The sequence below is a fragment of the Octodon degus genome, unplaced genomic scaffold, assembly GCF_000260255.1.
Source record: "Octodon degus isolate 3935 unplaced genomic scaffold, OctDeg1.0 scaffold00047, whole genome shotgun sequence".
In the NCBI taxonomy this organism is placed as follows: Eukaryota; Metazoa; Chordata; class Mammalia; order Rodentia; family Octodontidae; genus Octodon; species Octodon degus.
Window position 1 is genome coordinate 5,642,476 of NW_004524623.1, and position 16,799 is coordinate 5,659,274.

Genomic DNA, 16,799 nt, shown 5'->3' on the forward strand with positions numbered 1-16,799 from the left:
ATATATATATTCTAGACGTTAGTCCTCTGTCTAACAAATAGCTGGAAATATTTTCCCTCATTCTCCAGATCTTCTTACTCTGTTTGTTGGTTCCTTTCTTGTGCAGAGACTTTTCAATTTGATGTGACACCATTTGTTTACTCCTCATAGCATTTCTCATGCAAATGGAGTTCTGTTGAGAAAGTCTTTGCCTAACCTATGTCTTCAAGAGTTTTAGTGATTTTATTTTCTAGTAAATCGTATATTTCTTTTTAATTTTTTATCAATCCGCTTTGTACTAGTGCATGTTTACAGTACATGATTATGCTTCTTGTGAGGCACCTGAACATGTACATAACACAACTTAATTCTTTTCTGTCCCCTCCCCCTCTCATCCCTCTGTGCTTCCTCCAACTTTCAATTCCCTTCTCACCTGAAAAAGCTCTATTCCCAGTTTTTCCTTTGATCCTAGTTTTAAAATCTTTCCCCCTTCCTTCCCTCTCTCCTTCATTTCATATATTTATAGAGGTATAATTTATTTATCTTTGCATTGTCTGTTTTATTTGACTGCATGTTAGTGCTCCACCAACCTTTCAACCATAAAGCACATATTTCTGAGTACTGTGGCTTTCAGTTTTGACCACTGTCTGTGGACTCCTTTACTTATACCAGACGTGATGAACCACTCTGTGGTATGGTGCATTCAGTCTTGTATCATTTGTAATTTATTCTGTATTACTATATTATACCCTCTTTAAAAAATTAAAAAGGATTAACCCACTTAACACTTACTGTATTTAAAAATTGTACATGAATACAGAAATTCTTGCAATTAAACAAAAACTTCAGGATTTTATTTTTAAAAAAATTTTGGATCATAACTTTTTTGAGACTATAATTACCTGCTTCATAATTACCAGTTGTTGTGGTTCAATTATAATCCTTTTGTGCCTTTAAGAAAAAGTAAGTGAAAAGTACAATTTCTTTCCAAAAAGTGTAGTGTTTTCCAAATTTCAAATATTTGTTTTCTTCTCCCCCCTTTTCAGTTGAACAATTTCAAATAAACTAGATGTAAGCCACATCTCACCTGCAACGTTCAAAAATAGCAAGCACGTGATGTATCTATGCCCTGCAGTTATTAAGACATACAAAAAAATATGTTTCCTCTAGTTTAAGCACTTATACGTTGTGTGCTTGTCTCAGGATATTACTATAGCAATGATATTTGAAAAATCCATGTTTGGGTACCTTAAAATGTAAATGGTGAAAGATTTATATGATCTGAAGAGAAACCAGAGTAGTAGGTACCTTAAAATGTAATACCAACAATTAGATTTATGGTGGAGCTCTGGAAATTTAACAAAGCAGACAAACTCTCTTGATGTGTTTATCAGCTTCATTTCTACAAATAATTCTACTAAAATGAAACTGAGAACTCTACAGGATAGCTGCCTTTGAACAACAGCACAACTTATGATTGCTAAATCTCAGAACAGCCTACCTATCCCTCAGCAGATGAGGGGACACAGGCCAGGCAGCACTTACGCACAAGGGCACACCACTCAGGCCATAAAGAAGGATCAATTTGTGGTATTTTTATATAAACGATGCACTTTGAGACCGTAATGCTAAGTAAAATAAATCAGATGCACAAGTTTAAATATTGTAATGTGGGGGCCTGCCCATTAGCTCAGGTGTTTAAGTACCCGCTGAAACAAAGCAGTCAGGCTCAGGATGCTGTGGTTCGATCCCCTCATCCTCAAGCCAAACCAGACCTGCCCTGAAGGCATCCTGAGAGGCCCTCCCACCCCCCAAAAAAAACCCTTCTGCCATTTTTGCTGGGCAAGCCCAAAGGCCTGAGTTCAATCCCTGGTTCTGCCAAATAAAATAAAATGAAATAAATATTGTAATGTGTCTCTTTTATGAGAACCCCACAATATAATAAAGAGCAAAAAAAAGATGGGTTACAGGAAGTAGGTAAATCTTTTTCGAATGGAGAGGAGAACAGATCAAGTATTTCTGTTTTAACATTTAGATATTTGATTGTTTTCATTTCAGTTTTGTACATGATGAGAGAGATGGGTCTAGCTTAACCTTCTGCCTATGTATAGCCAGTTTCCCCAGCACCATTTTCAAACAAACCTATCTTTCATCCAGTATATATTTTTGACCTCTTTGTCAAAGATTAGAACTGAATATACCTGGAATTGTTTGTGTCCTGTTGATCCACGTCTGGTGGTCTCCCCCGCCCCCAGTGGTACCATGCTCTTTGTATCATTGAAGAGTTGTAGTGTAACTAGAACTTAGGGATTGTGTTGCCTCCTGCCTTGCTCTTGCTGCCCAGGATTGCTTTTGGTTATAGGTTTTATCTGGCTCCACATAAATTTTAGAATTGTTTTCTCACGTTCTTTGAGGAACGTTATTGGTATTTTAATTGGGATTGCAGTAGATCTGCATATCAGTTTTGGGAGTATGGCCATTTTGACAATATTAGTTCTGTCCGTCCAGGAACAAGTGGTATCACTCCTTTTGCTGTCGTCCTCTTTGATATCTTTTTTCGGAGTACTATTCTTTTCATTTTAGAGATCTATTATTTCCTTGATTAAGTTAATTCATAAGCAGCTAATTTTTCTTAATGCTATTGTAAAAGGCGAAAAATGTATACGATCTGAAGTACACGATAGTGTTTCCTTATGTTCTTTCCTGGTAAGTTCATTCTTAGCATAAAGGGACGCTATTGATTTTTGCATTTTGCTATGCTACTGAATTAACTTCTTAATTCTGAGGGTCTTTTGGTAGATTTTTGCAGGTTTTCTTGGAGAAGATCACATCATCTGAGAATAATGATAATTTGATGTCTTTATTTTTTGTATATATCCTTTTAATTTCTCTATATGGTTTTGGCAAATGTTTCAAGGACTATATTGAAGAGAAGTGGTGATTGTGGGAATCCTTGTCTTGTAGCTAACTTTAGAACTTTCAACTTTTCTCTATTTAATATGATGGTGGTAGGTTTGTCATAAGTAGCTTTTATCAGATTGAAATAAGATCCTTCTACATGTATTTTCTTCCTTCCTTCTCTCCTTCCTTCTTTTCTTTCTCTTTCTTTCTTTCTTTCTTTCTTTCTTTCTTTCTTTCTTTCTTTCTTTCTTTCTTTCTTTCTTTCTTTCTCACTATGCAGTTGAGGCTGACCTTGAACCCACTAGGGAGCCCAGGATGGCCTCGAACACACAGTGATCCTCCTGCCTCAGGCTCCTGAGTGTGCATTTTACAGGTGTGGGCTCTCACACCTGACATATATGTATTTTCTTCAAGGTTTAAACATGAATGGATGTTAGATTTTGTCAAAAGCTTTTGCTATATCCATTGAGATGATTATATTATATTTGTTCTTCCTTCTGTTTATGTGATGTATTACATTTATTGATTTGTGTTTGTTGAGCTATCCCTGAATCCTGGAGATGAAGCCTGTTTGGTCATGAAGTATGCTTTTTGATGATTTATGGTGTTCTGTTTGCCAGTAAGTTGAAGACTTTTGTGCTCTGTTCATTAAAGAGATTGATTTATAGTTCTCTCTCTCTCTCTCTCTCTCTCTCTCTCTCTCTCTCTCTCTCTCTCTCTCTCTCTCTCTCTCTCTCTCTCTCTCTCTTTGGGTCCTTGCCTGGTTTGGAATCAGGTAGCTTCTAGGAATGACACTGGGAGTATTTCTTTGTTTTTAATTTCACTAAAGAGTTTGAGGAATATTGATGTTGTGTCTTCCCTAAAGTTCTTATAGAATTCAGTGGTGAATCCATCAGGATCTGAACTTTTTTTACTCGATAGTTTTTTTTTTTAATTACAACTTCCATTTTGTTACTTGTTATAGCATTATTCAGATTTTTATACATTTTTATTCTATTTTGGTACTTCATGTGTATACAGGAATCTATTACTTTCTTCTAGGTTCTCCAATTTAATGGAGTACAGGTTCTCAAAGTAATTACTAATGATTTTCTGGATTTTGTTGTTGTCTCTTGTGAAACCTTTTCATACCTAATTGCATCAATTTGGGTCTTATCTTTCCTTTTTTTTGGTAACGTTGGCTAAGTGTTTATTTACTTTGTTTATTCTTTCAAAGAACCAGCTCTTAAAATGACAAAAGGATGTACAAAGGGCAGTACAGGGCTACAGGATAAATCCTGAGAGTACTTGACTGACCTTATCAGATACAAAAGTTACATTTCTTGTTATATAGGTCTTGCTATATCTTGGTCTTAACTATCCAGCAGAAAAGTATAAAAATGAGGTATATAAAGTAAATCCATATTAATATGATGAACTATGAAAGACTCAAGTCAATAACTTCTGAGGATAATCCACTAATGTTATAGACTACTAGACAGTTTTAGATTGTTTAGTTGAATTCAAACACCTATAGTATTTAGATGCCAATAGAACATTCCCCTCTGACAGGACAAAAAAAAAAAAAGATACAAAGGAAAGATCATTTTGTATTTATTTACACAAAATAGTTAGGATAAATTTACAGCTACTTTTGCTTAACTCAATGAGAAGAAAGAGGTATACTAACAGTGTTTGGACAGAATATCCTGTATCCTTCTTGTACTATGGATAACCACTAAGAAGATAACAATGTACAGTGTATTGACTATCAAAACTGTCCTATTAATCAGCTGTGAAAAAAAAAAACAGCTCTTAATTAATTCTTTGCATTTTTTTTATTCTAAATTTCATTAATTTCTCCTTTGTTCTTTGTAACTTCCTTCCTTGTATTAGCTTTGGATTTGAATTTTTCTAGGAACTTGAGGTACATCAGTAAGTTATTTATTTGTTTTTCCCTTGGTCTTCTGATGTAGGCATTCCTAGATATATAAATTTCCCTCCTAGGACTGCTTTTGTTATGTCCCATAAGTTCTGGTATGTTGACATCATATGATTTTAGGTACTATCTAATTTCTTCTTAAATTCTGTGATTCACTGGTTCAAGAGTGTATATTTAATTTCTATGCATTGTCATAATTTTTGTATATCTTCCATTGATTTCCAGTTTCCTTTGCATCAAGATCTGATAATATGTGTGGGATAATATGTTTGGGATTTTGATTCTTTTACATTTACTTAAGCATGGTTTATGGGCTAATATGCTGTCTATAAGTCTCACATGCTACTGTAAAGAATGTGTATTCTGTTGTTGTTGGATGGAATATTCTGTAGACATCTATTAAGTCCGTTGTTCAAAGGTTTGATTTGACTTCTTTGTTGATTTTTGGTTTAGTTGATATGTTTGTGACAGTGGGCTATTAAGATTCTCCACTATAATTGCATTGGTATTTATCTGATCTTTTATGTCAAGTAATGTTTGTTTTATAAGGTTGGGTGCACTTGTGTTTGGTGCATATATGTTTATAATTGTTACCTATTCCTTTTGAATTGTTAACTTACCCAAACATATAGTGACCTGTTTTACCTCTTCTGATAATTTTTGGCTGGAATTCCACTTTATCTGAAAGTGGGATAGTTATTCTTGCTTGTTTTAGGTTACTGCTGTGGAATATTGTTTTTTGTTTTGTTTTTGTACCAGGAATTAAACTCAGGACCACTTTCCAGGCAGGTGCTATGCTGCTGAGGTACATCCTTAGTCCTGGAATATTGTTTTCTACCCTTTGATATTTTTTTATCTTTTGTCTTTTTGAGACAGGTTCTCATTAGCAGATCAGACTCTACTTGACCCACTACGTAGCTCAGGCTGGCCTCAAACTTGCAATGATCCTCCTGCCTCAGCCTCCTGAATACTGGGATTATAGGTGTGCACCACCATGCCTGGCTATATCCTTTGATTTTTAAACTGTGTGTTCCTTTCTGGATTAAATGTTTTGCTTCTATACAACATATTGTAGGGTTTTGTTTTGACTGGGGAGACCATTCATATCAGTAGTTATTACCAAAGGTTATTGACTTGCTCCTTTTATTGTATTACTTTCCTTTTGATGATTTCTTTTCTTCATCATTCCTACTTAACAGCTCACCTTTTCTGGTATATTCATTCCATTAGAAGTTTTAGGGCTGGGGAGATGGCTTAGTGGAATAAGCGCTTGCCTAGCAAGCACAAGGGCCTGAGTTCAATCCCTGGTTCCATAAATAAATAAATAAATAAAGTTGGGGCCGGGGAGATGGCTCAGTAGAATAAGCAAGTGCAAGGGCCCGAGTTCAATCCCCGGTTCCAAAAAAACAAAACAAAACAAACAAACAAACAAACAAAAAAACATTAAAAAAAAAAAAAGAAGAAGAAGTTTTAGAATTGGTGGCTTCATTGTCTTTTTCCAGGATATATATCACTGAGAATTTTTGTAGTTGTAGTTTGGTGGTCACAACTTTTTAAAGAACCTTTTGGCCATGGAGATATCTCTCTTCTCCATCAATTTTGAAAGATAGTTTTGTAGGGTATATAATTCTGAGTTGGATGTAGTTTTTTCAGGGTTGAAACACTTCACTTTGATCTCTCCTGGCCTTTAAGGTTTGTGTTGAGACATCTGCTGTGATTCTAATGGGTTTAGTTTTATAAGTGCTTTGTTGGTTTTCTCTGACAGCTTTTAAGATTCTGTTCCTGTGGTAGACTTTTGAGATTTTGACTATGATGTGTTATGGAGAGCTGCTTTTTTTGAGCATGTCTATTTGGGGTTCTATATGCCTCACTTATTTACATATTTAATTCTTTCTCTATTTTTGAATTTTTTTTTGCTATTATTTCTGTAAACAGGTTTTTTAGTATATGTGTTGCTGAAGTGAGCACTGTAAACAGGTTTTCTAAAAAAATCTCATTTGCCCTGTCTTGTGAGTTTTCACTAATTCCAATCAATCTTAGATTACTCTTCATCATCTAGTGGCTATTGGATCCATTTTTCACATTCTTTTGTTTTTAAGGTGTTTTTGAATAAATTATCTTTAACAGCAGCCTCATCTTCTAGTCTTGACAGTCTATTTTTCCATTGGCTACTTTTGCTGCTCATGCTCTCAATACAATTTTTAATCTTCTGAATTTCTGTTTGATATCTTTTTATGGACATTAATTCTTTGCTAAACTGGCCATGCATGTTTTGTACATTTTATTTAGCTCAGTTAACTTTTATTCATGTTTTTTGTAAACTCACAGATTGTTTTATTTATTATGTCCATTGTCTTAGTTACATCATCTTTGAGCTCACAGAACACATTATTGATCTGTTTTTTAATCTTCTCTGTTATCCTTTACAATAATTCAGTTGTGTGACTTTTGGTTTTCTCCCTCTCAATGCTCCATGGAGCAGCCTTGGGGGAGCTGAGTTTTTGGAGGCATTTTGTTACCTGCTGTTCTGAGATTTCTATTGTTTTGAGTGTGTGTGTGTGTGTGCATGTGTGTGTTCATGCTGAGGTTTGTGGGCACTTACATAAGAGAGAATTTGTTGCAAGTCTAGAGCTCTCCTCAGTGAGTATCTCTTTTTCAGCGATGCAGCACAGCCCTGGCTAATTATAAGCTTTTGCCTCTGTTCCAACATCTAGCCACCTCTGCTAATTTGGGAGGAGAAGATGCAGTGTAATCGTTCCAACACGTAGTTTTTCAGGACTGGACTAAAGTATTGTCAGTGATACACAGCTAATCCGAGTATTGGTGTACAAAGAAAAACCTATTAATAACAATACTCATGTTACCCTGAAATAGCAACTAAATGAGCAGCAAATAATAACAAACTAGATACTGACCACACCAAAAGAGCCAGTAATGTACCACCCTTAACCATAGAAAAGAGAAGACAAAACAAATATTGACTTATATAGTAAATAACTACTAAATGTTTATGGCCGGGGAGATAGATCAGCAGAATAAGCACTTCACTGGCAAGTGCAAAGGTCTGAGTTCAATCCCTGGTTCGGCCAAAAACAAAACAAAAAACAAACTACTAAATGTGATAGAGAGCCATTTTCTGTTATGGTGATCCATCCCAGAACTCCGCGGAAGAGTCTCTATTTCCACCAGCACAGCACCAGAGGATGTGGAAGGAATCATAGGCACAGTAGATCTCCCACCCTAAGCCTGTTGTGACTCATTCTGGGTTGAAACACTGTCGTGAGCACTGAGTTCTTCAGGTTTTGGCGTATTTGCTTTCATTTGTAGAGTTTGGCGAGAATATCGAGAATATCGTCTGCTGGGTATTCTTTCAAAGGATGTTGATCTTCTTGCATTATTGACTTTTGTAGTCTGATACTCAGTTTTCCTACTGGATCTAAATCGTGTTCTTGCTCGAATAAATCCTGAGTAATGAGGACTCTTTTGGGCAGGGCCTCAGAGACGGGACAAGGCATGATGCTCCACAGCACATTTTCACAAAATGTTCGCATGCTTTTGGATGATCCAGTCTAAAGGCAAATGCATGCTGCTGCTCCTTGCGCAGACACGACTAAAGCGCACAAATATAGCACTAAAATAAAGGCACCAGGCCACTGTGTTCTCTCTTGCATGTGCACGTCTTCTCCTGCTTTTCTTTGGTGCAAACTCACTTTGCAGAGCACATTTCTTTCCTATCTTTAGTAAAATTTTGCTGTTCATCATCTTCTACCACCACTAGGGTTAATGTAATCTTCTTAAAATCCAATCTGTGGGGCCGGGGAGATGGCTCAGTAGAATAAGTGCTTCCCTGGCAAGCACAAGGGTCTGAGTTCAATCCCCAGTTCTGACCAAAAAAAAAAAAAAAAAAAAAAAAAAAAAAAAAAAAAAAAAAAAATCCAATCTGGTTATCTTTGGCTGAAAAAATAAGCCACTTTTGATCTCACCTTCAAAAACAAGGACTCCTGTTGGGGTTAGTCGTAAACTATAGTCATGCCCATCTCTAGCCTCAACTATATGCATGTCAACCCCATACATTTCTAACCACTTGGCTTTATTCAGATGACTAGTTTCAGCTTGTGCTGGTGTCTGACCTCTGTATTCCTTTATTCAGATGACAAGTTTCAACTTGTGTTAGTGTCTGACTTCTGTATTCCTTCCATTTCTCAAAAATAGTTAGTTCCATCTCTTCAGTCTGAATGGGTGCAAACCTGAACTCAGACACAAGTTCAGGACTATGTTCAGCAAGATCATAGTCGCCAAGTTCAGCTTGTAGATTATAAGCTGCCAACTGCACTGCTGTATCAAAGGGACATTCTAATCTGAGACTTTCTATTGAGAATATCTTGTTTTAACTGAAGATCAAATAAATACTGGGTTAGTTCTTCACGAAGATTGTTTGGCTCTGAGGAATAAAATTTAACTCGAAGATGTAGACAATAAAGTGAACCAATTTTTACTTGCTTTTTGATGCTTTTTGTGCCATCCAACCAATGTGCTACTTGTGCAGAATCCATAAATCTCAGACCAAAACAACCACTTTCAATAAGGTCCAAGTGGTACATAATCTGATCAAACAGTTCTTGTCCTTTGGCTTTTTTGTTACTGGAGGTTTCAGTCCATACTCAGATGGCTCCAAAGCAGAATGGCACATGGCAGAGAGCAACCTTCCATGGTGGCGGCAGGGAGCAAAAGAGCAAATGGAAGAATAGCAGCAACAACAGCAACAGAGAGCTAGAGTGTGTCTTTTTGATCCATTAATGTTAAAGATTGTTTTTAGAGGAAAGGTCTATGTTATCTTGAAGATGCAGCAAACAGATACATAGCAGAAGGCAAATCCTTATGGTCATTTCTTTTATATGGTTAAAATACAGGCCTCCAGAGGCCTGTTTCCGTTGCTGAAAGCTGTTTCCTGCTCCTCTTTATCCACGTGTAAGTCCCCTTTGTTCTGACATTGGACATGGCTGGGAGAAGAAAGTCCAGAAGCACCTGTTTAAGGCCCTCGTAGGACTCAGGCCTGAGCTTGTTCTTCCCTGAAGGCCAATTCTTGCCAGCCTCCATTTCCAGGAATGGCTTTGAAATTTCTAGATGCCAGAGCACAGTGAATTTCAAGATAGTGACATCATATCACTGAACCAGGCATAAGACCCTCTGAGTACAGGGCTCTGAGGGACAGCGCTGGTCGCTGACACCTATGAAACTGGCTCTCGCCCTTTCCTCTGCTTCTTCCTAATACACATCTGAAACATTTCTGAGGCAGAGCATCCAGCCAGAGGAGAAGAGAGGGATGCTTTCCTCTAGTTTATTCTGTTTATAATCTTTTCATGTCCACCCCAGAGCACCTATCGCCTCTGAATTACTGAGAAGAGGATGCTCAAGGCAAGAGTTCACAAAACTGTCATCTTATTACCTCTGCAGGTGTCCTTGGTACTTGCCTCAGTTTCTCCAAGAAAGCAAGAAGAGAGGGAAGTCATCTGTGGCTCACCATGGATGCCCCTCCCTGTGTTATATCCAGGTCTGCTGAAGGGCTCCTGGGGAGGCTGAATGGCACGTTATCTTCATTAAACTATTCTGGTGAGCTGACCAAACTGGCTGTTTCTGAGGAAGGTAATACCAGGTGAAGAAGTATCACTCACAGCAAACAGCTTTCTGTGTGAGCTATCACTGTGGACCCATTCAGGCCAGTGATGTGCTTCATTTCTAAGAATATTTGACTCACTATTATGAGATGACCCCAAGGTAACTCAGTTGGACACTGAGTATAAAGGGCCTCTTGCTGCATGTAGGTCTTTTCTCTTCTGCAGGAATTAGAACTCAAGGCTCTCCTTTTGTAGTCAAAAATCTTACAGAAGCAACTTTCCCCTTCATGCCCAGGATATTTTCCTTCTACCTCTAGCTGTTGATGTTCTATCTAGCTTCCAGACCTATTTCAGAAGCTATAAATAATATTTTGTATTTTTTTAAGCAATGGGGATGGAACCCAGGGTTTTCACACTGCACTATATTCCCAGCCCATTTTTTATTTTTAATTTTGAGACAAGTCTTCTTTAACTTGGTAAGTTATCCAGGCTGGGCTCAAACTTGTTAATTTCCTTCCTCAGCCTCCCAGAGTCCTGAGTTTACAGGCCCAGGTTTTCAATAACTTTTTCTGGTGATCCTTATCCTATATCTCTATGCTTATGTTTTTCCTGCTTATTGTTGTAACATATCCTATGATGCCCTTCAGCAATTTCTTGGATACCTACTGTGTGCTGAATATATTTCTCTTTTCCTGGAATTTACTCGTTTATTGACCAGTATTGATTGAGTACCTTCTACATCCAGGCTTTGGGTTTTCCTGGTGATCCAGACAAATGAGCCTGTGCCCCGACTTAGCCTAGTGCTAGACGGTCTTCTTGTTAGTTTTTGAAGACAGGGCCTGCTTTTGACTCATCATCACCTTCAGCAGCGAGTTCAGCCTCTTTCCTGCCTGTCAGCTCAATAAAAGACTCGTCAAATGGAATGGAGTATGACAGAATTTCAGTAGCACTTTGTAGATGAGTGATATAAAAGTTCACCATGATCCTAGACAAATGTTTTGCTCGCTTGGGATTTGTTATACTACAAATGCCTTAACCACAGAAGTCACCGGCCTGTGTTTATGGTAGCTTTGTTAGCATTACAACATAGAAATTCATCAAGCATGAGTTATTTCCAGCCAGTTTTTCTATTTTTGTTCAGCTTTTTACAATTGCTTTTATTAGTTATTTCTTCATGATGTCTTGGAGAGCTACCCCATAAAATTGTTAATTCTTGTTGTTAATTCTTTGTCATGACATTTCAAGATTTATAGCCTATGTGGGTGGCAATGAGAAATTTACAGCTTTTTTTTTTTTTAATGGTGTGTATTTTCTGTGGGTCATTGTTTTCAAAGAAAAAAGGAAAAGCTTTTAAGAATATTGAATATGTCTTGTCCCAGCCCGGCTCTGGAGTCCTGCCCAACTGGGTAGAGTACACACCTGTTCTGTCAGCCCCACACTCTAGTGACACTGCCCCATCATGGTGGGCAAAGACCTGGAGGGCCATGCAGGAGGTGTGATAGAAAAATATGGTGAATGGATAAAGCAGAAAAAAAACACAGTAAAAGACACATGGTCATTAATGCCCTCAGATATTCCCCTTCATCTTGGACACACTTATTCCATCATCTTTCTCTCTTTCCTTTTCTTTTTCTTTGAATCAAGGTCTCACTATGTAGTTCAGCTGGCCTTGAGCTTGTGTATGTAGCACAAGCTGGCTTTGTACTCAAGGTAATCCTCCTGCCTCAGCCTCCTGAGTGCTGGGATTACAGGCCTGGACCACCACATCTGACTTCTTATCACTTTCTAAAGCAGTTCTTGACGTCTTCATTTGTGAGTGTTTTTAATTACATGGTTGTGGATGCTTAGATGTCCTGAATGGATTCAAAGGGTTTATTTTTATAGTCATCTTGAAGGAGATTAATGGCAACATGTCTTGTATTGTGATAATTTTTTGAAGTTACACATTCACCTTATATTTTGATCATGCAGCCTGTCTTTCTGCCAGTTATGCATTCCTTCATCGGCCCTTAGCACACCTTTACATCCTGTTCTTGAAGAGCTACTCTCTTCTGGCCTCAGGCACACTCAGTCTGGATTTTGGTCTTTCTCACTAGCTCCACCTTCTGAGGTGCCCTTGCTAACTTCTCTGCTAAATGACAGTGTTAGGCTTGGATGTCTATCCCCCAACCTCTTGTGTTCTAGACTCAAGGATCTGTTGTTCCTTTGACATTTCTCCTTAGACGTCTACTAGGTATTTCAAACTCAACATTTAACTAAAACTAACTGTTATTCCTCCTTCACAGTCTGTTCCATCCTGACCCAGGCCACCATCATTTCTTGCCTAATTCCATTCCTGCCTCTTCTCTGCCATTTATAGTCTGGTTACAGCTCAAATGTCTGTGGGTTATTTTAAAACATGAGCAGAATGTGTCATTCCACTCACTCCAGTGATTTCTAGTTATACTAACAACCAAACCCAAAGGCTCTTCCTACTTCTCAGAGACCCCATGACCTGACCCACACCTCTCTCTGGTCTCCCCTCCCAGGGCCATGCTGTACTGTACAAGGTGCTGCCCTCTCCCTCTTGGGGCCTTGGCACTAGCTGTACATTGGGCCAGACATGCTCTTCATCTGAACAGCTCATGTCAGGTTGTATTCAGGTTGAAACTCCAATGTCATCTCCTCAGAGGGGTCTCCTTTGACTGCTCAGCTACAACCCTAGCAGGTACTTCCTTGTGCATCACCATATCCTGTCTTCATCACAGCTTCCATAACTAAATGCACTCTGATTATTTGTTTAGATCCCTTGACCCCTGGAATGCTCCATGAGAATAAGAATCTGGCCATCTTGTTCAATGTCATATTCTCAGCATCTACAGGAAAGAGTGCCTAGAACAAGGTAAGTCTTCTATATATGTTTAGTGACTGAATAAATGAATTAATGGATGAAAATCTTTAAAAAGAGACAGCCCAGTTTATGGGATACCACCTAAATAGTGAGACTGTGAAATGTCTCAAAATTTCAACTTCCTACTCAGAAATTCCAACGCTTAAATTCGTTCCATTAGCCACTGGCTTAAAATATTTTTACGACTCCAAGTATCACTCTAAGTGGAGAGAAGTTTTGCTGAGCTTCTTCTACGTGCTAGCATTGTGTTAGGTGCCTTAAGGAAAAGGAAGTCATTCGACGAATTCTGGACCTCAGAACCTTCTGAGAAGACTGATTCATGGTAAGATTTCATGAAGCAAAGATGTTTAATAAACAAAGCCCAAATATTTCAACTCTTCTATGTATATTCCCAGTCTTCTCTCCTAATTTCAGTTTATTTCTCTACTTTATAAGCAAAAGTCTATTAGCTTTAGGATTTAAAAAAAAATCACCAAAACATACAAATGTAAAAACAAATATTACTCTACTGATTTGGAATGGAGTCTGGCAAGAATTCTCCGATAGAGATATAAATACATTCTTTGTTCATTTCCATGAACAGCCTTTTTATGGTTTCAGAGACCTAGTCTAAATCAGTAAAAGTAAGAGTTTGTGTTTCTGATAGGTGTTGGCCTTGTAAAGCTGGAAAAAAAGGAATCACATTTTCTATAGCATATAAATGCACAAGAGATTCATTCTTTAGCTCGGGATGGAAACATTTATTTTTGGCACTCTCGGTTCTTCTTTCTGCATTCGCCACACAGATTTTTTTTTCCATCAGATGTAGATGTTGGATGGGCTTCATTCACAAAGCAGCATCAAGATAAATAGAGTGGCTCCATGTCCAACTATTTGAAACTTGTAAATATTTATGAGAAAATTATATGCATCTCTGTGAGTGTTTCTCTCTGAAACTTGGATGTAAATGCTCTGCGTTCCAACTTCTGTTTAATTGGTGGGCGCTGGGGCAAGCATGGCAATGCTCTGTGGCAAAAGCAGGATGAAACATTTTTATGGAAAATAGTTTTGCTGAGCCCTGAATAAAAGATATAAGGCTGCTTATTTATTCATATGACCCTTAGCCCTGCTGAGCCTCGCCTTAGAACATCATACTATGGAACCAGTGGCCTAAGTGCTAGACCAGATGGATAATTTTCAGGGCTTAGTACAAAATGAAAATAGGGACCCTGTTAGGCTTTGAATATGGATTTTCTCTTGAAACTCATATGGAAATTTATCACTCATTACAAGATTTTAGAGATGATTGGGGCTCTAGCCTTGTGAATGGATAAATCTATTCTTATGATAATGGATTAATGGGTTATTTTGAGAGTGGGTCTTCCATAAAAGCCACTTTGGGAACTCCCTCACACTTCCTGTCCCTTTGCATGTGTCTTTCACCATTGTGACACTCTGTGAGCAGGAAGAACACTGCCAAATGTGGCCCTCAACCTTAGACCTTTAAAACTGTGAACCCACATAAACATATTTTTGTTATAACTTAATCTGTGGTATTATTTAACTAGTAATAGAAAGCGGAGTATGGCATCTCCTCATTAAAATCTTTTTAAGAATTTCAGCATGGAAACAGCAGAATATTAAGTCAAGCATGTGCTTTCCTAGGTGTGGGGTTCTATGCCAGCCCCAGAACCTCGGGTTTGCTGTGCTGACCACTAAACCAGGCATGGTGGTGTGCACCTATAATCCCAGCCCTGGGGAGGCTGAGACAGGAGGATCACTACTAGTCTGAGCTGCATAGGAAGACCCTGTACCAATAAATAAATAAATAATTTTAAAAACTTAAGAATAACTTTTGAATGTAGGAATTTCTCTTGACAAGGGAGTTTGCAGTTTAAATTTGGAGTTCTTTTGATAGGGGCTTTGGAATTCATTTCCAAATATCAGTCAGATATTTCAAGATATTTACTAGCTCATGCAAATATTTTAATGCTTCTTTTTTTTGTGGTACTGGGGATCAAACTCAAGACCTTGCATTTGCCAGGCAGGCACTTAGGCCACTAAGCTATCCTCACAGTCCCGTAATGCTTCTTTAGTCTGGTAGTTTTCATGCCTACCAGAGCATCATAAGTGCCTAAGGACCATCTCAAAGGTACAGACTCCTGGATTCACTACAGATTTGTGAAATCAGAATCCCCATACCGAGGTTCCCAGGGAAAGTATATAGAAAGAAAAGGTTAGATATATAACAGCTCATTTAGAGTTTCTGCTACACTCAATCAGATAGACAACTTTATATTGTGACTTCAGTACAAATTAGGGAAGTTCGTTATGTCAACCAACAGCCATTTCCATATAGAATATTCTGTGCCGGATAAACAAGAAGGGTCACAAGGGTCTTTTGGGAAACGAAAAGTTACAGCAAGGTTTCTAGGAGTGGTAAAAGGTGGGAAAGAGGTGGTTCAGCAAGACCTTTGGGCTGCTAAGAGTACAGAGTCTTCTCTGCTAATTGAGGGATTGGGATCCTGGTGGTTGAGAAGTATTCATTCTCCTAAGGAGAGGGAGAACTTCCCATTTACAAATGAAAATTCATATCCTACTTGTTGGCCAGATAGTAGGGGGGAAGAGAGATATTTTTCCATGCCTTCTGTTTCTTAATTGCCTTCATTTCAAAGCTATCCTTGTGCCAAAGTGGCATATTCTTGCCCCCACATCACATTTTGCTTATTCATTCATCCACTGATTGACATCGATGTTATTAGGTTTGATGTTGATGACCAATTTTCTTGCTCACATGATTTCATGGAGTTTGAGGAAGTTCATGAAAATCAGAGGGATTCTTGATGCACATGTGATGGAAATAAGGAAGTCATGAACCTTGCATGAGCTCCCTGAATGTGCAAGTGTGTAACTTCCAGCCTTCCTGTCAGTATGACTTCACTGTGTGACAGTTTTGCTTGCCTGTGTATGGAGATATGGAAGACCTATCCAAACAGCATTTTTATCCTACATGAGAAGAAAAGGTAGGGCTCATTTGAGGTAGGACAATAAAGAAAGAAGGGAGAATGTCTCAGATCAGACCCAGTAGAGCATGTCATAAATTTAAGATAATGGATTTTTTTTGGCTGACTCAGGCTTCTTTAAGGGCAGGTCTAGTGTGGCATGTGGAGTTGGGGATCAAATCAGACCCCCTGAGCCTGACTGAGTTTGCCCAATCAGGCACTTTAAAAAACTGAGCTAACGTGTAAGTCCTGTAAATTTAAGATAATGAACAGATATCCAGTATCTCTAGCAGAGAGCAGTAGACTATTTTGGGGAACTATCGAAGTTGGAGGCACAGAGTTGGAAGGCATAGGGCAAACAATCAGCCTCTTGCTTCTAGGTCTTAGGTTGAGTTAAAATGAACATGGTGCTACAGAATGTTGTATAAGTGTAAAATGCCAAAGGTTTAAACCCTAACCCTGTGGGCCCAGCTTTGGTGAATGCCTAGCTTAGCCTTCAGTCCAGGGCCTCT

The 16,799-nt window shown here is 38.2% G+C and overlaps 1 pseudogene; it reads right to left on the bottom strand.

Moving 5' to 3' along the window:
• Window positions 1-8,003: 8,003 nt before the first annotated feature.
• LOC101565085 overlaps window positions 8,004-16,799 on the bottom strand; it is an 11,996-nt pseudogene continuing 3,200 nt past the window's right edge.